Consider the following 19,931-nt stretch of genomic DNA (forward strand, 5'->3'; position numbering starts at 1 on the left):
TGGGGAGTCTTGGCAGAAATAAAAACCAAAACCCCTGGATCCTTATCTCCTGGTATTTATGAGATTTTTAATTAGAACAGCTGCTTCCACAGAAAGCAGAGCTGAAAGGGAAAGGGATGAGAAAAAGGGAGGGAGGGGAAGAAGGGCAAGAAAGTCTGGGGGGGGGGGGGCAACTCCCTGGGGAGGGGCAGCTTCACAGAAAACTGTTTCTAGTGCCATCAACATCATAGATGCTGCTGCTCAGAACACCAGTGGCTCTCAGGAATTAGCCAAATGGGCACCAACTAAGGAGACCATCCCTGTGAAGCCGGGAATGGGGAGGGGCGGGGAGGCTCTGCCTCACTCTATCCACCACACCTAGAAACTACTAGTCATAAGGCAGGACTCAGACATGGGGTCTCTTCTGTCTCCTGACCTCATTCCATCCCCCATCCTCTAGCATTTAGACCTCCTGGACACTCTTCCTATTAGCTGGCCAAGGACAAGGCAGAAACCAGCAACTAAGGGATGACTTGTTGGTAAGGAATTTTAAAGTAAACCTAAACCATCTAAATGCTTCTTTGAAAAAAAAAGATGTCTTTGCCTCCATCGTAAGCAATTGTGGCCATCCTTGACGAGTTTGGGCAGGTTTTGATAGCTTGTATGTATATAACAACAATCAGGCTGTGCTACAGAGCTGTTAAAAAGAATTGCATTTGCAGGGTGGGGAGCTGGGAGAACCCACAAATTCCAACAGTCCTGGCACCTGTGGATGTGAGGATACACGCTCATTTAGCGAAAGCATCCGGAGTCACTGGAATTCTCTCCAAACGCAGCTCCTCCCACTTCTAGACACCCCTTGAAAGAATAGAGTTAAAATAAATGACAACAAAGTGAGTGGAGAGACAAGGACAGAAACTGGAATACTGCCATCTTCCGTGTGTGTGTGTGTGTGTGTGTGTGTGTTGGAATGCTTATTTCTTTATTGCCATGACTGTAGATGGAAAGTTCAGCAAAAGCTTCACTGTCTATTTCTGTTTTGACTGTTACTGTATGGGATTTTATTGTATCACCACTGTTGAGAATAACCTTGGTGTACAGAGGGAGATACTAAAAATTACCTTTCATTTCATGTGAAATTTAGAGTGATAGTTAATTTTTGATGTCCACTTGACTGGGCTATGGGGTGCCCAGCATTGGGTCAGATAACCTTCTGCATGGTTCATGACGATGGTTCTAGATGAGATCAATGTGAAAATGGGTAGACTGAGGAAAGCAGACAGCTTTCCCCAGTGTGGACAACCTCACCCAACCCATGAAGGAACTGAACTGAAGGCAAAACCTAAGTGCTCTGGTTTGAGTGTGCCCCCTCAAGATCCTAAGAGCTGAAATATAACAGCCATGGGACAGTATCAGGAGGTGGGTCCTTGAAGAGATGACAGGCTATGAGTGATCCTGTCTGGGCAATAGGATGAAGGCCCTCTTTAAAGAAGCTCCTAGTAGTCTCTGTCCCTGGTCCTTCTGGGTCCTGCCACCTGAGAAGCCAGGGGTCCTCCCTCCAGGTAATGAAGCTCTTATTACCAGATACCAAACCTAAATCTGGCATCGAAATCTTGAACTTACCAGCATCTAGACTGGGGGGAGGAGGAATTCTGCTGTCTTTCAATTGTCCAATCCTCAGTATCTTGTTGTAGCAGTACAAATTGGACCACAACACTGGGTGACCTAGTCACCAGCCTGATTTCATGAGATGAGACACTGGCTCTCTCCTGTCCTCAGAGTGGAGGCTGTGCCATTGGCTCTCCAGGGTCTCCAGCATGCCAGCTGCAGGACTTGAGACTTCTCAGCACAAGAGTCACTTACTTACACACACACACACACACACACACACACACACACACACACACACACACACACACACACACACACACACACACACACACACACACACCATTGGTTCTTGGCTCTGTTTCTCTGAGACTCTTGACTGATACACCTAAGTATGGCTTGTCATGCCAATTCCTTCCTTCCTTCCTTCCTTCCTTCCTTCCTTCCTTCCTTCCTTCCTTGTGTGTGTGTGTGTGTGTGTGTGTGTGTGTGTGCATGTGCCAGTGCTAGGGCTTGAACTCAAAACCTCACACCTGCTAGACAAGTACTCTGTCACTAAGCCACAGCTCCAACCCCATCTCACATGGCTTTTTCACCCACAGCTTTTGCTCTACTACATGAGCCATACCTCCAGTCTGACTTTTTATTGGGTAATTGGAGATAAGAGTCTCACTAACTTTCCTGGCTGGGCTGGCTTCAACTACGATCATCTGGCAAAAATTGCTTTCTTACATACTTCAGGAAGCAATAAAATTTGAAATTTTTTAAATTGTTGGCAAACAGGGAGCTGGTGGCTCATGCCTATAATCCTAGCAACTGGGGAGGCTGAGATCTAAGGATTATAGTCTGAAGCCAGCAGGGCAGGAAAGTCCATGAGACTCTTATCTCCAATTAACCACCCCCAAAGAGGCAGAAGTAGAGCTGTGGATCAAGTGCTAGCCTTGAACACAAATGCTCAGGGACAGTGTCCAGGCCCTGAGTTCAAGCTCCAGAGCATACAGGTACACATGTATACACACACATTCACACACACACACATTCACACACACATACACACACACACACACACACACACACACACACACACACGCAAAAGTCCTGAATATTCACTTCACCAAAGAAGATCTACAGATGTCAATTAAGTCCACAAAAAGATGCTCAACACCATGTCATTAGGGAATTTAAATGCAAATAAAGTATCACTGTTCACTTAACAGAATGGTCAGAATTCAAAACATTGTCATCACCAAATTCAGGCGAGGAAAGGGTACAAGAACACTCTCTCCCTCCCCCTCTCTCTCTTCCTCTCTCCCCCTTTTTCTCCCTCCCCCCTACACACACACATTGCTGATGGGCATGGAAAATGATACAACCTCTTTGACAGTTTCTCACACAACTAAACATATTCTTACCATCTGCTTCTTGCTCTTTATCCAGATAAGAACAGTTAGGTCCATATTAAAAAAAAAAAACAAACAAACAAAACCTGACCAACCACAGATGTTTACCACAGCTTAATTCTGGGATGAGGGATCACTACAACTCAACACTCTCTGACTGCATGGACAGAAGGCCCTGGTTTGCCGAGAGAGTTGACATCCCATCCTTGATGAGTATCAGAACACAGCTAGAGCTCTCATTTTAGAGACTGTGGACTGAAAAATAAAACGAGGTTGGATCCCTACCTCACACCATATACAAACGATTACCTCAAAAGGGATCAATGACCTAAATATAAGGGCCAAAACTACAAACTTCTAGAAGAATACATACAAGCAAATCACCAAGACCTTGGATTCAACAACAAATTCTTAGGGCACCAAAAAAACATAAACAAGACCAATAAAATGGATAAATTGGAGGTGAGGATTGGGCTCTGCTGTATCAGCTGGACCTCCATTACCGATCCCCTCTTGTCACGGCCTTCTGCTCAGAGCTCAAGGCACTGTGAGACAGAAATGACTTCTCTCACCCTTCCCTCTACAGAGGCTATCTGGTGAGATAGAAATGCAGAGCATGTGCTTTCATGCACTGGTGCGCCCTCTCTCGCACGCTCTCGCGCTCTTTCCCTTCCTTCCTTTCAGGCATGCGCCACCACACCTAGCTTCACATGTCTCTTTCTGCCTCAGCTCTTCTGCTCATACAAGGCTAAGTGAAGAATTCCAGACGAGTTACACCATGAGCAATGTGGGGGACACTAAGTAATCCAGGGATGCCAATGTGGACACAGAGGTGTCGCTTGAGGTGCAGAGGAGTGCCAGAGTGCACCTGGGCTGGGACTCGCTACTCATTGCTTCTTTGACATGAAGCCCAGAGCCATATCCACCATCTCTGATTGCCAGGTGCTGGTCCCCCTACTCAACTTAACAGGCCCACCTCTGGGTGTGGATTGGATCTGCTGAATAGGCCCAGCAAAGGTGGTGGAGATAAACTGTCAGCCAGGAAAGACTGCTCAGACTGAGATGGCCCTGAGCCCCACAGGATGTCAGAACAGGGAGCTGACACAAGCCAGGCCCCTCTGTCAGCCATTTTTAGACCATGCACAGGAAGAGATATGTGTCTCCAGGGCAACCTTGCTGTTTCATTACAAACACCTACTTTTCATGTCTGCAGAGCCTAGCCTCTTCAGGAAGGTCATTCTAGGAGGTCACACTCCTCCAAAGAGGCTGCCATGATTCAAAGCAGCCACTCACACTCCCAGTCATCTGACAATAGTGTCACAATCACAGGGTGGCAGAGACAACTGAGTTGGGACCACACAGGGAGTATGTGTCACACTAGGCCCAGTGAGACGGAAGCAATTTGTTCATCTTGTAGACGACAAAACTACTGGAGTGTGCCGGGCGCTGGTGGCTCACATCTGTAATCCTAGCTACTCAGGAGGCTGAGATCTGAGGATCATGGTTTGAAGCCAGTCTGGGCAGGAAAGTCTATGAGGCTCCTGTGTCCAATTAACCACCAGACAACTGGAAGTGGTGCTGGGTCTCAAAGTGGCAGAGTGCCGGTCTTGAGCAGAATAGCTCAGGGATAATGTCCAGGCTTTGAGTTCAAGCCCCATGACCAGACAAAAGGAAAAAAAAAAACCTCTGCTAGAATGAAATTGCTCACCCTGAGAAAAATGGCTGCTCCAGGGCAGAGCTGGGGTTCCAGTACCCCCAGAGCTAACATTTATGTGTTTCCAAGAGGACAAGAAGGAACGGCTGTCAGGCTGCAGGGTCCCTCCTGTAGGTGGCTGAGAACAGCACCCACAGCTGCTTTCTGCTTTCCTGGTGTCCTTAGAAACTTTCCAGGAACACAGCAGTGGGGAGGCCGGGCGGCTGCGCTCTCCCCTTCTGCTTTAGTCTGTCCCTACTCAGGAGGCCAGGTGGGAGCCAGGCTCTGTGAAAAGGCATCCACTTCCTATGGGGACCAGCCACTGCTGCTAGGTTTCTAAGTTCCTGCCGGACAGCTGGCAGAGAAAGGGGCCACGCGACGTGGGCGCTGCCGATGTCTGGCAGCCACGCCAGCCACTGCCCACTGCAGTCTCAGCCCAGTGTTGCTTTGAACTGCAGCCAAAAATAACCTCAGACTACCAGAGCTTCTTTCCAAAAGGGACAGGCTGAAGAACTGGTGACTAAAAACATGGCCAGAGGCACACAAATGGGAAATGCCACGGGGGCATTGCTGGCAACTCCACAGGATGCATGTTGCCATTCACTCTGACAGCGGCCCTGGGTGAAGGGCATGGGGGGGGGTTGGAGGAGGAGTGCTAGGAACCATGTGAGGAATTCTAGAATCATCTGTATCTCTTTTCCAAGACACCCCCCCCCCACACACACACACACTTATTTTCTTTTCATTTTGACACTCAGTTTCACTATGTAGCTCAGACCAACCTTACACTCATGATCCTCCTGCGTTGGCCTTCTGGAACATTCCTATTTTTTGAGATGACAAAACCAAGTCCCAAAAGGATTTTTATGAAAAACCCAATAGGGGAAGGCACAGGATAAAGAAGAAACAAACCATTTTTCTTAGGAAATACTTTCAGATAGACAGTGTAACTGATCTATCGAGTTTAGCCTTCAGCTTTTTTTTCCAAGATATTTTTGAACAATTATTACCAAAAGACACAAGAACTGTAGGGGGTGGTTCGGGCTTCAAATCCCAGTTATATTACTCTTGACCTTTTCTGAGGCCCAGACTTTTCTTCTATAAAACAGAGGTGAGCGGAGAGCTATGCTCAGAGGGCAGTTTACAGGACCTCATGGGATAAACCTGAAGGGTCTCTCCCTCAGAAGGTAGGGCTCAGAGGGCCTGGACAGGAGAGAACTTGGATCCTCTACACTAAGACGCCCCTCTATGCTGCTAACCATACCTTTCAGCTGGCCTCTGTCCTTTTTGGTTCACGGTGCTGCGGGTCCTCTGAGGTCTTGAGCTAGTGGCTTCAGGACAAACTCTAGAAATAGAAAAGAGATGGCAAAGGTTTGTGGGGATGTGGCTTCTGAGGCCACATCTGCTTGGATGTGGTCCCTACCCCTGAGTTTCCCCTCTCCCATCTGACAGTGTCCCCAGGGCCTGTGGACTGGGGGCATTTTCCCAGCCCACAGTCAGCCCAGTGTCCACGCAATTACACCGACCACTGAAAATGGGAACCTGCGCAGTGCAGGATTTTGCTTCAAGCTAAAATATTAGCAACTTAGTGCAGAACTTAGGTTTCCTCAGGCTGGAAAAAAAAAAAAAAAAGGCTTTCGGAGCAATTGTGAAAACAGGAAAGAGAATTAATCATCACCTAGTGAATACAAGCTCTTTGAGCAGACCAGTAATTCTCAGACTTGTGCAGGAAAAGATAAGTAATAGAAGAGGACTTAGGTGGGAGAAGCAGCTCAGCCCCAGGCTGTGGCTACAAGTCCAGGCCCTCTGGCCCATCTCCTCTGTCAGGCCACAGGAGAGAAGGGTCAAGTTCACTGTGTCCAGACACCATACCTACCAGCCAACACCTAGGCTAGTCTCAGGTTCTGGATTGTCACAGCACAGATAAATGATTTTGTACCTCTCTCTGTGCACATACTACGTGCAAGGACCCTGTTGGGCACATACAGAAAACAGTTGTTGAGCAAATGCAGGAACCAATGATGAGAAAGTAGATGAATTAGAAAGAGATGTGCAAAAACAAATGCAAACCAGGTGCCAGAGGTTCACGCCTATAATCCTAGCTACTCAGGAGGCTGAGATCTGAGGGTGTGAGTTCAAAGCCATCTTCAGCAGGAAAGTCTGTGAGACTCTTTTCTCCAGTGAACCACCAAAAAGCTGGAAGTGGAGGTATAGCTCAAGTGGTAGAGGATCAGCCTTGATAGAGAAAGCTAAGGGAGAGGGCAAATCCCTGAGTTCAAGTCCTACAACTGGGGGGAAAACAAGCAAGCCACCATTTGAAGCTGCTGTCTGATGTGGCAGGTGACTAAGAGACAGGCATCTCTTTGCAGTGATTGGGTAGGAAATGAGGAAGGGAAGAAGGAGAGAGGAAGGGGAAAACAGACTTGGGACCCCAGGGGTAGAGGAAAGAACCAACATGAATAATCCATGCAGATCTGTGTTTCTAGTCATATCTATGTACACATGTGGTACACGTGCAGCAAGGAACCCAGCATCCCATTAGACATACCAGTCTGTGCCATCACATCTCCTCTGAGCATGAGCACCCCTTCAGCTTCCTGAGCCTTTTTGACAGCCGCATAGTATCTCAGGGTAACACATCCCTTCCCTTCCCTCCCCCTCCCCCTGCCAAAATTGTAAAGTTCATTCTCAACATAGTGTCATCTCTTTGTTACAATGGGTCAACCTGTATCCCTATTTAAGCATTTTGTTTTTTCCCTTCCCCTTCCCCAATTAGAAAAGTGTATATACAAGATACAGGGCACTGGAATCAAATACAGTGAAAACAGGGGTTATACCTTCGGGGAGGAACGTACCAAAGAAACAAAAAAATAAAAATCACATAGTACATTATAAGTACGTTAAAAACAATAGCAAGAAAGAAAAAAAACACTTGTGTCCCTGTCTTGGGGTTCATTTCGCTTAACATCATCTTATTATGGTCAATATACATAGTTTTTGACCTTTTCTAGGACCTTTTCTGCTTGACCTAGACATATACTAGTTATTGCAAATAAGGGAAACCATGGGACCTATGTTTATTTCCCTACCAGGGCTAGTGGGACTATAGCAGCTTTGTGGCCATGAGCTCCAGACCACACTGGCACAGTCTCTGATGAAAAATGACTCAAACTGAAAATACCCACCGTCCCCCTGACAGACATACTTTAGAACTGTCCTTGCTGCTGACCCTGCTGTATCATCTCCCCTCCCCTTACCCCTGAAGACATGCACCAGAAGTCTTGGAAGAGAGCCTGAGACCAATGCTACATCTAATGCTGACGCCCCGATGAACATAGAGGCCACTGAGACCTTGAAACTCCTCAGTCAAAATAACATTGCTTACCCACCCTGCCTCCACCTCACCCCACTTCCATCTGCTCCCCCCAGACTTTACTCTTCCTGCCTAATATTTAAAGAATCTTAGTTGTAAGGGGCGGGGGTGAAGGAGACTTGGGCGCCCTTCCCAGGCTTCACTCTTGAATAAAGGGCTTTCTGCCCTTTCTTGATTCTGATACCCTCAAGACTCAAGTTTCCTTGCAGTCTCTATTTGAATGCATGCACAATAAAGTACAGGGCAGACAAAAGCCTTTTGTCTTTATTGTAAATTTGAACCCAGGGTTCTGACTACAGAAAGGCTTTTCTGATCACCTCCTAGTGGCCTACAACACCCAAACCCCAGACAAAGGGGTGGGGGGCAGGGGAGGAATATGTTATTTGGCTGACACAGAGCAAGGCCCATTGAAGTCTACTGTCCACCGCCCAGGGCACCTCTGAGGAACTCGGGTCTCCCTGAGCCACGCACTGCATTTACTGATAATGAGCTTTTATGAGCTCCAGGGACCACATGGAACATGTATTCATGTCAAGCACGTCTGTCAGCAGTGCAGCCTGGGTGAATGTCACACATTAACAAAATTAAAGGGCTCAGCCATGCTGGGAAGGAGCAGTGGGCTTCAAGGCAGGTATGGACAAGGACCGGTCACCAACAAAATGACTTTCCAGGTCTGGTGCTCCTGGGCCTTAAGCTATCTCTGTGAGTGAGTGCTGGAAAGGAGATTAGCTTATTACCAAGTCTGCCAGAGAGGCAAACTCCAGCACTAATCCCAATTCCCATGTAAGCCAATGTGCATGAAGAGAGGGAAATCTGTGCTGCAAATGTCTTCCTCTTCCTGGGACCCCCACCCCAGCTCCTCTGAGGCACAGAAGAATCCCAGGATACAGTGCAGGAAGATGGTGGCCAGGCCATGGAAGGTGGTCATCTTTGGCTTTGGGAAGGAAAGACAAGAGCCAGACTGTCACAGCTTCCTACCTCAGTGCCTACCCCTGACCCCCAACCCTTCTGAAGGATTGGGAGTGGTATGGGCTGAAACTGCTTAATCCAGCTTTTATGGCTCCACAAGCCAACTTAAGCAAGCAAACCTACTAGTAACGCAGCGGCTGATGGGAAATTCACTGAGAAACATGCACACTGAGAAACAGAGGTAGCAGAGGCCTGGCACTCAGGAAGGGAACTCTTAAATATGAGTCTCTGTAGATTACAATCGCTATAATTTTTAGTATACCTAATGCTGCCAATTAAGTTAATTAATGATGACACAAGTCTGTAGATACTGCAAGACAGGTTTCTAAGATATTAAAATGTAAATAAATAAAATGGTCCCTTAAAAATCCACAGGATACACTAAGCATTTAATAAATGGGTGGTGAAGCTAGTGGTTGTGGCTCATGTCTGTAATCCCAACTACTTGGGAGGCAGATGGCGGAGCACATGGAGATCAAAGTCCAAGCCCAGCCTATACAAAAAGACAAGACCATGTCTAAAGACAAACTAAAAGCAAAAAACAGGGTAAGGTATGATTCAAGTAGTAGAGTACCTACCTAGCAAATGTGAACCCTTAAGTTCAATCCCAGTACCACTGAGTGAATAAATGAATGATTATAGATATGAAGAACTGGCCAAGTTTGCCCATTGTATAAGGTCTGGCCCAAAAGTTCAATCCTTCTCTTTCTCTTGTTTCTTCTAAACTGAAGACTGGGTTCAATTTAAAAGAAAAATGCTAATAGTCACTGAATGTCCTGGCTGAAGCCTAGATGAGACACTTCAATGTTGACTCCAAAGTCTCCAACTCCATTTTTAACTTTTTACTTAAAATACAGCTAGGTACCAGTGGCTCGTATCTGCAATCCCAGCTACTCATGAGGCAGAGATCTGAACACTGCAATTGGAAGCCAGCCCAGGCAGGAAAATCTGTGTGACTCATATCTCCAATTAACCACCAAAAAAGCTGAAAGAACTGTGGCTCAAGTGGTAGAGCACTCGCCTTGAGCAAAAAAAGCTCAGAGACGGTGCCTAGGCCCTGAGTTCAAGCCCCAGGATACATACATACACACACACACAAAACAGCACACATACAGAATAGTGTACACATATATCATAGGCATACATGGGAAACCAACACCCACGTCTAAAACCCTTCTGTATTTTCCCAGCTACTATTTCTCTTCCAGGCTATTCTCCCAAGTCCTTCCTGGCTATAGCATACTTCCTGCCCAGCCTACCTGGCATCAGCTCCATTACTATTTGTCTGCTTTGCACAGAGATCCCCAATACTCTGCCAGCCTGCTGCCTCTGTACCCTCCAACTTGTCCTCCCCACTCTAAGCACTGTGTCTTCTCTTCCACTGTGTTCCTTGGCATTGATGAATGGATGAATGGCTGGATGAATGAATGGGTGATGCTGAATGATAGATGGATGATGGGTGGATGGATGAATGGATTGATGAATGATGATGGATGATGGATAGATAATTATGGATGATGGGTGGATAGATGAATGGATGGATGAAATATGGATGGATGATTAATGGATGGATGAGATATAAATGGGTGGTATATGGGTGGGTGATTAATGAATAGAACAGGTAAATGGGTGAGTGATGCATGGGAATAGATGGATGGGTTTTGATGGATGGATGGATGGATGGACAGATGGGGGACAAATGGAGTTAAAAAGAATGGTGGGAAGGCAGAACTAGCCAATAGAAAATCTATGCTAAACATGTTAGGGATTTTATTACTCAAGACACTGAGAACTGGAGGATCACAATGCAAAGCTAGCCAGAGCAGAAAAGTCTGCAAGACTCCATTCTCCAATTAACCAGCAAACTGTCAGACTGAAGGCATGGCTCAAGTAGTAGAACAGCAGGCATGAGTGAGCAGGCTGAGGGAGAGCACAAGGCTCTGATTTCCAGAAACCAAAGAAAAAATTGTCAATTATATACCCAATAATGGATTTATATCCAGAACTCTTAAAATGCAACAAAAAAAAAGCAACAGCACTAAGGAATGACTTGTTGGTAGAGCATCTGCTGCCACCTCAATACCATCCCAATAGCCACTATCAACAAGCAGAAAAGAACAAAGTAAGGATGAGAACTCCTGGGCAACTGCTTGTGGGAATATAAAATGGTATGCTCACTGTGGAGCATGAAAAAAGAGCTAAAAAATAAATGGACTGCCGGGCGCTGGTGGCTCACGCCTGTAATCCTAGCTACTCAGGAGGCTGAGATCTGAGGATTGCGGTTCAAAGCCAGCCCGGGCAGGAGAGACCGTGAGACTCCTATCTCCAATAAACCACCAGAAAACCGGAAGTGGCGCTGTAGCTCAAGTGGTAGAGCACTCGCCTTGAGCTGAAGAGCTGAGGGACAGCACCCAGGCCCAGAGTTCAGGCCCCACGACCGACAAAAAAAAAAAAAAAAATGGACTGCCTGATCTCACAATTCCATGTCTGAGCGTAGACACAGAACAGAAAGCAGTATTTGGCTACTAGATTCACAGTCACATCTTCCGTAGCGGGAAAACACAGAAGCAATGAGAATGTCCACTGAGACATGACTAGATAAGCAGAATGTAGTAGATCCATACAGTGGAGTATTATTCAGCCTTCAAAAGGAAGGAAATTCTGACACGTTTAAACATGGATGAACCCCGAAGACATGATGTTAAGTGAAATGAGCCAGTCGCCAAAAAAGAAAGAAAGAAAAGACAACTACCATGATTCTACTTTTATAAAATAGTGCAGAGCAATTAAAGTCTATCTAAAGAAATATGGAGTAAAACATGTTTACCATTAGCTGGAAAGTTACAGTTTAATGGAAATATGGCAACTTCTGGCAATGGACGGTGATGATGGTTTTATAACATTATGCGTCTACATGAACACCACTTAACTGTAAACTCAAGAGTGGTCAAACTGAAAAATTTTGTGATGTGTGTATTTTACCAACAATAAAAAAAAAAAGTGGGGGAGAAGAGTAAGGGTAGGATCAGTGGTTCCAAGCTACACACTCTCGGGGCCTCCCTGGCCTCATTGAGATTTCTCCATGAAGAACAGATGTGGCTACACCCAGTTCACACGCCAATACCTAATTCAGAACAGCTGGGCTCTCCAGTAGTTCCAGCATGGTTTCCAGATAACGTTGGAGAACACTGGCTTGGTCTCTGGATGCTTTCCTCTCCCCAGAGGAGGAAGAAAGCTGGGAGTGCTGCCTGGAAGAGGCAACAAGGAAATGAGAAATGGGAGGGGAGGGTGGTTAAGATCTCTCTCCCCATCTTCATCTTTCCCTGGCTGCACACTCCCCAGCCCAGCAACCCTCCATCTATACCATACATCCTGAGACCACAAGAACTCTTGATCTTCTGCCCAGGGGAAGAAACCTAAGTTCTAGATGCAGAATAAGGTCTGGATATGGCTCAGCCTTGAGCTCTCCCTCCAGGCACAGCCAGGCCAGCCCACAGAACCCAGGCTGGACCCCTGCCAGTCTGATGCAAGACTGTTGACAGATAAAAGCTCTGCCTGAGATGGCTCCAGAGCAAAGCCTGGGCTTTGTTTTGCTTCGTTTGAAATTAACTACATAGGGGGCTGGTGTGGGGGTGGGGAGGGCTCAGAGCTCAGGCAGGGTCTGGACGGGTTCCTGCTGTTTTCTGCTTCTCACCAACCTCCTGTCAGCCCTTAATGAAGCTGCCTGAGTGCTGAGCACAACCAAGTCCTCAATGTGCCTCTCCACCTGCACTTGTCTCCCTGGGAGAGGGAGAGAGAGAGGGAGAGAGGGAGAGAGGGAGAGAGAGAGGGAGAGAGGGAGAGAGGGAGGGAAGGGGGTTCCTAGGGCCCCCATCCTCTTAGCCATTCCACACTCCATTCCCATAATGAATCCCTAAATCAGCCTCCTAACTGTGCCCCAGGGTCTCCATGCGGGCTGAGTTGGGGACCCACAGCACGCTCAGAAAGAGTGGGGGTGCGTTAGTGCTCAGGGACAAGAGGGGCCAAGCCTACATGTAATCGAGCATAGCACAATGGGCTCCAGGCACTGCCAGCACGGAATCCTGAGGGTGTGCCCAGAGGGCACAGGCCTCTCAATCACAGCTCATTAGCTCTCGATGGCCTGGGGAGGGTAGAAGGACCAGGGAAGAAAGAGATGTACCCACCCCATACATTTGCACTGGAGCTGTTTATTCTTGATGCACCTGTTGTTAATAATCCTCTTCCCTCGTCTCCCATCTGCTCGGGGGCTTTTCTGCAGATGATGGCACACGCCAACTAGGATCTCTCAGTGCCCTCCTGAATATACATACCTGCCTCATATACATGGCCAAGCTGAGTAGCAAAAGAGTGCCCAGCCTGATGCCCAAGACAGTGCCATCAGCAAGCAGAACACCGCCTCTGCCCTGCTCTGTCCTATCCAAGGGCGGCTTCGTGCCCAAAGGAGAGCCAGGCCTAGGAAAATCCTCAGAATCTCTATTCCGATTCCTCTCAGGAGCAAGGGGAGCACTAATTCGATTTATCTTGTCTATGAAATTACCCATGGACTAGCTGTTCACAGAGGAAGCATCACAGAAACAAATGTTCTGACAGAGTCAGCTTTTGCTCACTCTTCCTGGGCACACCTGGCACCCGGACACCTCAGCAGCTTAAAGGATTTGTACCTAAAGGCGGAGTCTAGAGTAGTTCTACATTGTCCCTGGGTTCTAAGTCTCACCCCTTTCCCACCATGCCACCTGCCTAAAGAAATCAATGTAAGACCTTGGGCTTCATACCACATCTAACAAAGGCCACTGTTCTCTGCCCTAGCAAAGGAAAGAAGGCCAGGCTGTGTGTCCACAGCCACAGGGCTGAGCCTAGCAAGGAAGAACCAGAACCCAGGACTTTCCAGGCGATGCCTTGAAAGGCATGGTACCACATGGCCCAGCCTAATTAGGGAGGTGGGCAGAGCTTGGCCAACATCTACCTTCCCATGGAGACACTTGGGAGGATTTTTGACCTCAGGGCTGTGAGAGCAAAGATACTTAGGGTCTAGAATCACAGGGCAAGCTGGGTCCTGGTGACTCATGCTTGTTCTAATCCTTAGCTACTCAGGAGGCTGAGATTTGAGAATTGTAGTTCAAAGCCAGCCTGGGAAGAAAAGTCTGTGAGACTCTTATCTCCAATTAACCAGAAAAAAAAAAAAAAAAGCTGAAAGTAGAGCTGTGGCTCTAGTGGTAGAGTACCAGTCTTGAGTGGAAAATACTACGGCATAGGGCTCAGGCCTTGAGTTCAAGCCCCAATACCAGAACCACCAGGCTGTGGCACAAGGATCAGAAACAAAGACCTGGCTCAGAGCACAGTCTTCCACATAGGCCAACCCATATCCTAAAGCATTCTACCTCTGGGAGAAGGATTTAAAGAGCCACAGGATGATAGTAGGCTTGTTTTAAACTGCCCCCTCCCTCTCCACCCCTCCCCTCCACTCCCCCAGCAAGGAAATGGAAAGCTGAGAACTTAAACCTAGTTGCTGAGTGAAGGGCTCAGGCTGTGGCCAACCACAGCTTTCCTCCGCTGCTGGGGCTATTAATTCTGCCTTTATAACCTACTGGGTGGCAGTGGAATCTGCACAAATGGTACCACCCCAATTCTTTGTAATTCTTCCCTGAAGCCCACATACATTCTAATACAGAGAAGGGGCTGGGGGGGGGGGGCAGGGAGGGAGGGTGTGAACCACAGATCCATTAGCATTTTGATGGGATTTCCCTAACTCCAGCAGCCAGACAGCTTTTAAAATTCATAGCTGGAGATTAATCCTTCCAGTCTCACTCCTCCTTACCAAGCTACACACAGCAAGGGACTTTTTAGCCCTTCAAGGGCCCTGATTAAGAAAGTTAGGAACCCAGATGGCTCCATCAAGAGTCCTAAGAGACTATAGGGATTTTTCTGGACTGAGTGTGCCTAGCCTCCAAACTCACTAAGTGGCAAGTTCAGTGATGGCATGGTGAAAATGCCCATCCTGTTTTTCGGAAGTCCGAGGCATCTTTATACCAAGGCGGAGCTCCTGAGATGTAGTAGGGCTCATGGCTCTATGACCAGACCAAGCCTCTTCATTCTGTTCACTAGCACAGTGGCTTCTTTGCAGTGAGCTACCCTGGATACTCACATCCCAAATTAGGGAGACAAAAGACCCACAAACCCCCAAGCTCCAGCAGCTCTGTCTAGCTGGGGGCATGGGGGGGGGGATGGGGAGATTTGACAATTGTAATGGTTATGACTACACCAAGTAATTACCCAGGGACCCCAGGAGAGCCGGTGGCATTGAGTGAGAAAAAAAAAATCAGTGGAACACAGTTCATGAGCTACTTACACCCTCTGGGGAGCTCCGGGTCCTTCCTCAAACCTTACTCATAGGCCACAGTAATAAGTGTAGGTGGCAAGGCACGCTGTGTTTTGTAGTGTAAGATCAGAAAGGGTACAATTAAGAAAAAGGATCGAAGCTGGGCACTGGTGGCTCACACCTGTAATCCTAGCTACTCAGGAGGCTGAGATCTGAGGATTGCGGTTCAAAGCCAGCTCATGACACTGGTGAAAGTCTGTGACACTCTTATCTCCAATAAACCACCAGAAAACTAGAAGTGGTGCTGTTGCCCAGGCTCAGAATTCAAGCCTCACAACTGACAAGGAAGAAAGAAGGAAAGAAAGAAAGAAAGAAAGAAAGAAAGAAAGGAAGGAAGGAAGGAAGGAAGGAAGGAAGGAAGGAAGGAAGGAAGGAAGGAAGGAAGGAAGGAAGGAAGGAAGGAAGGAAGGAAGGAAGGAAGGAAGGAAAGAAAGAAAGAAAGAAAGAAAGAAAGAAAGAAAGAAAGAAAGAAAGAAAGAAAGAAAGAAAGAAAGAAAAGAAAGAAAGAAAGAAAAAAGTAAAAGGATCCAAGCCAGCACTGATGGCTCACAACTGTAATCTTAGCTACTCAAGAAGCTGGGTTCAGAGCTAGCCTGGCAGACAAAGAGGGAAAGAGAGAGACAGAGACAGAGACAAAGAGAGACTCATCTCCAATTAAACAGCCAGAAGTGGAGTTGTGCCTCAAGTGATAAGAGTGATGATAGCCTTGAAGGAAAAAGCCTTAACAAGATTTGGAGGCCCTGAGTTCAAGGTCCAATGCCAGCAGAAAGAGAGACACAAAGAGAAGAGACTCTTGTCTCCTATTAAATAGCAAAAAATCAGAAGTAGAGGTATGGCTCAAGTGGCAGAGTGCCAGCTTGGAGGGAAGAAGCCTTAACAAGATCTGGAGGCCTTAAGTTCAAGGCCCAGTACTGGAAGACAGACAGACAGATGTGTGTATGTGTGTGTGAGAGACAGAGAGACAGACAGACACAGAGAGAGAGAGAGAGAGAGAGACCGAGAGAGAGAGAGAGAGAGAGACCGAGAGAGAGAAATATGTAAACTTTAAATAGTGTTTTTAGCAAGCCCACCAGGGATCAAATGGACTGTGGAGTGGAATCTAGAGAAATGAACTTTATATAAAGTTAAATAAACTTGTAGACTGTTTTTTCTCATTAAAAAAAAAAAAAAAAAAGACCACCCCCAAGGTGATGGTTTAATCAGCCTATACCAGCACTAACCAGCTTCTAACCAGTTTACCCACCTCATTTCCCATTCAAGCCCAAGTGCCTGTACCTCCCACTTCTTTAGGTTCTCAGAATCCACCCTAACTTCCTGGGGCTCCTTTGCTAATGAATCACACCAGTCTTGGATCCATATACATTCTAGATTTATGATTGAGTCCTCGTTTTAATTTTTTCTCAATTTTATACTGACAACATATGCCCAATTATACATATGAATATATTTATACGTGTGTGTATATATATACACACACAAATATGCATATGCATTGCACATACATTCATGTACATATACAGATCAATTGTCAAAAAATAAAATTCCAACTAATTGAGTCAAAGATCTCACTGGCTGGCCAGCTGTGCATGAACAGCACAGCACGCCTCTGTAAAGCAGAAGAGCCCAGCTGAGCTGAGCAGGGGCCAAGTAGGGTGGTCACGGCGGGAAAGGCTGAAGCAGCAGAAACAAGGACCCAAAAAGCAGGTTGGGTGTTTTAAAGTTACTTTCCTTGTCTGAATTAAAGCAGAGGGGCTTCCTTATCACTCCAACTAAAGGTGGCCTGTATCATCTCTCATCTGACACCTCCTACCCCCCGACCCCCCCAGACAGGCAGATCTTATCAGTAAACAGAGAAGGTTTCAGACTGGTATGTATAACCTTAGCACTGGTGACTCCATTTTGATTGGCCCTGTTGGGGTCTGGTGCAGAAGCAGAGACCAAAACAATAGCCTTTCTTAGACTGTACTTAACAACAGGGAATACATGTACTTTTGCATGCTCACACGCACGCGTGCATGCACACACACACACACACACACACGCATATATACACACACAGAGGGAAAAAAGGCGAATGTATGTCATTACAAAGTTGGCATCTTTATGACATTTATAATCAGAAAAAGGGAAGGGCTTATAAATACTATTGCTAAATTGAAAAGCATACTCTTCTCTAAGATTCTTCAAACTAATAGCCGATATAAATTACTTGCTCCCAACAGGCAAGTATCTTTTGGCCATTTTGGAAATTGAATTCTGGGCCTCATGCTTGTCTCATTCTATTACTTGAGCCACTTCTCTAGTCCTTTGGTTTTGTTTGTGAGATACAGTCGTGCTAACGTTTTGCCCAGGTCCTATGCTCCTATCTCTGCCCTCTATAGATGGATACCCAGCTTGTTCTTCTTCAGAAGACTTTTTGCTGGTGTTTTGCCCAGGCTGCCTCTAGAGTGTGAGTGTGTGTGTGTGTGTGTGTGTGTGTGTGCACGCGCGCGCACGCGCTCGCACACGTGCATATTGTACCTCCTATCTCTGCCTCCCAACAAGCAGCGATTACAGGTGTGTGCTACTGCTTCTTTTTTTTTTTTTGTCAGTCATGGACTTGAACTCAGGACCTGGGCACTATCCCCGAGCTTTTTTGCTCAAGGCTAGTACTCTACCACTTTGAGCTACAGCACCAATTTCAGATTTCTTGCTTTGAACTACCATCCTCAGATCTCAGCCTCTTGAGTAGATAGGATTACAGGTGTGAGCCACAGCACTGGGCTCTATCAGACACTTTCTAAGCATTTACAGGATGGATACTTGCATTACGTCTTCTCTCCCCACTGTGAGATACATAGTTCCCCTCTCCAATCTTCACATGTGGAAATAGGAGCAAGCACAGGCAATTATTCCTCCAAGCAGAGAACTTGGAGCCCCAGAGCCTACTTCTCACCCACCCTACCAGATGCCTGCTGCCTCCCAAGTGGAGAAGGAAGAATAAACACATATGCTGGCTGCCAGGGTCAGGCTCACAGAAGACAGAATCCCCCACCTACTCCCAGAACATAGAGCACGCCAGAAGCCAGGCAGCCTGGAATTGCATTCACATGTGTCTCCACCATGGCAAGCAGACCTCAGTCTTCTCCACTGTTGCCACAGAGACAGAAGACACACCATAGATGACCAGGAACCATTCCACCTGCTCAGACCACGCTGCTGCACAGATGAATAGCTCACACTGCCTCTCTGTGCCCACACTAAAGAGCTGGCTGATACCTGCATCATAAAGCAAAGGACATGAGCTGGGGAGTTTACGCCTGCAGTTCTAGCTACTTGAGAAGCTGAGATCTGAGGATCATGGTTGAAACCAGTCTGGACAGAAAAGGCTATAAGACTCTTATTTCCAATTAACCAGCCAGAAGCCAGAAAAGGAGGTTTGGCCCAAGTGGTTGAAGAAGAAGAAAAAAAGTGCCAAGTGAGAATGCAAGGCCTAAGTTCAAGGCCCAGTCCCAGCACAAAAAATAAATAGAAGCTAGAGCAGGAAGGAGGAGGGAGGGAAAGAGAGATAAGGAGTTGGACTGCTAAGGACTGCTCCCCTGCAGCCAACTAGTGGTCCCGTGCCTTGGAAATGGCCCAGGCTGAGAAACCAGGAGCTCTGCTGCTAACTCACCATGTGGCCTCGGCCAAGTCCATATGTCTCTCCGAGCCACATTACCTGTTTGCTAAGTTGTTTTACCTGGGGCAGGTGTGAGGTCCTGGCCAGAGCCCCTCATCTACTGAGTCTCACAAAGTTGTCCCTTCAGTGGATCACTGCTGGCTAACGTCAGGTAGAAATTAAGCTTTTGAGAAGGAAGCCTGGTCCCCAAGACTAAACTGGGGTGAGTCTTCAGGGGAGGGGGGAATGGATATTGGACATGGGAAGAGATGCTACATTCACACAGAATTCTCCAGCATCACTTCATTGGTGGGTTCACTCTGGTCACAATGTTTATTTTGCGAAATATATATATATATATATATATATATATATATATATGCACACACACACACACACACACATACACACATATATTCTAAGGCCTCCAAACACCTGCAGATTCAGACAGGATTATTTGGGTAAATATCATGTTTCAAAAGTTCCCAAATAGGGAGGCACCAGAATGGAGAGAGGAAGCCTGGCATTGGTGGCTCATGCCTTAATCCTAGATACTAAAGAGGCTGAGATCTGAGGATCACAGTTCAAAGCCACCCCAGGCAGGAAAGTCTGTGAGATTCTTATCTCCCATAAACCACTAGAAAACCAGAAGTGGCACTGTGGCTCAAGTGGTAGAGCATTTGCCTTGAGCTGAAGAGCTGAGGTACAGCACTCAGGCCCAAAGTTCAAGCCCCATGACCAAAAAAAAGGAGAAGAAGAAAAAGAAGAAGAAGGAGGAGGAGGAAGAGGAGGAAGAGGAGGAGGAGACGACGACAAGAAGAAGAAGAGGAGGAGGAGGAAGAATGGAGGGAGGGTGAACAAAAGCAGCCATTAGA

General features: G+C 46.9%; 1 protein-coding gene across 2 annotated transcripts in view; it reads right to left on the reverse strand.

Annotated features, from left to right (window-relative positions):
* The window catches only part of Tspan18 (tetraspanin 18), a 144,901-nt gene that overhangs the window by 106,311 nt on the left and 18,659 nt on the right, over positions 1-19,931 (reverse strand). For both annotated transcript variants that reach the window (XM_042671094.1, XM_042671095.1), the window contains exon 2: positions 5,945-6,025. The gene's annotated coding sequence lies outside the window, so the exon portion shown is untranslated. The remainder of the gene's footprint in view (positions 1-5,944; positions 6,026-19,931) is intronic.

Source organism: Dipodomys spectabilis, unplaced genomic scaffold (assembly GCF_019054845.1).
Source record: "Dipodomys spectabilis isolate Male_0828 unplaced genomic scaffold, ASM1905484v1 ptg000599l, whole genome shotgun sequence".
In the NCBI taxonomy this organism is placed as follows: Eukaryota; Metazoa; Chordata; class Mammalia; order Rodentia; family Heteromyidae; genus Dipodomys; species Dipodomys spectabilis.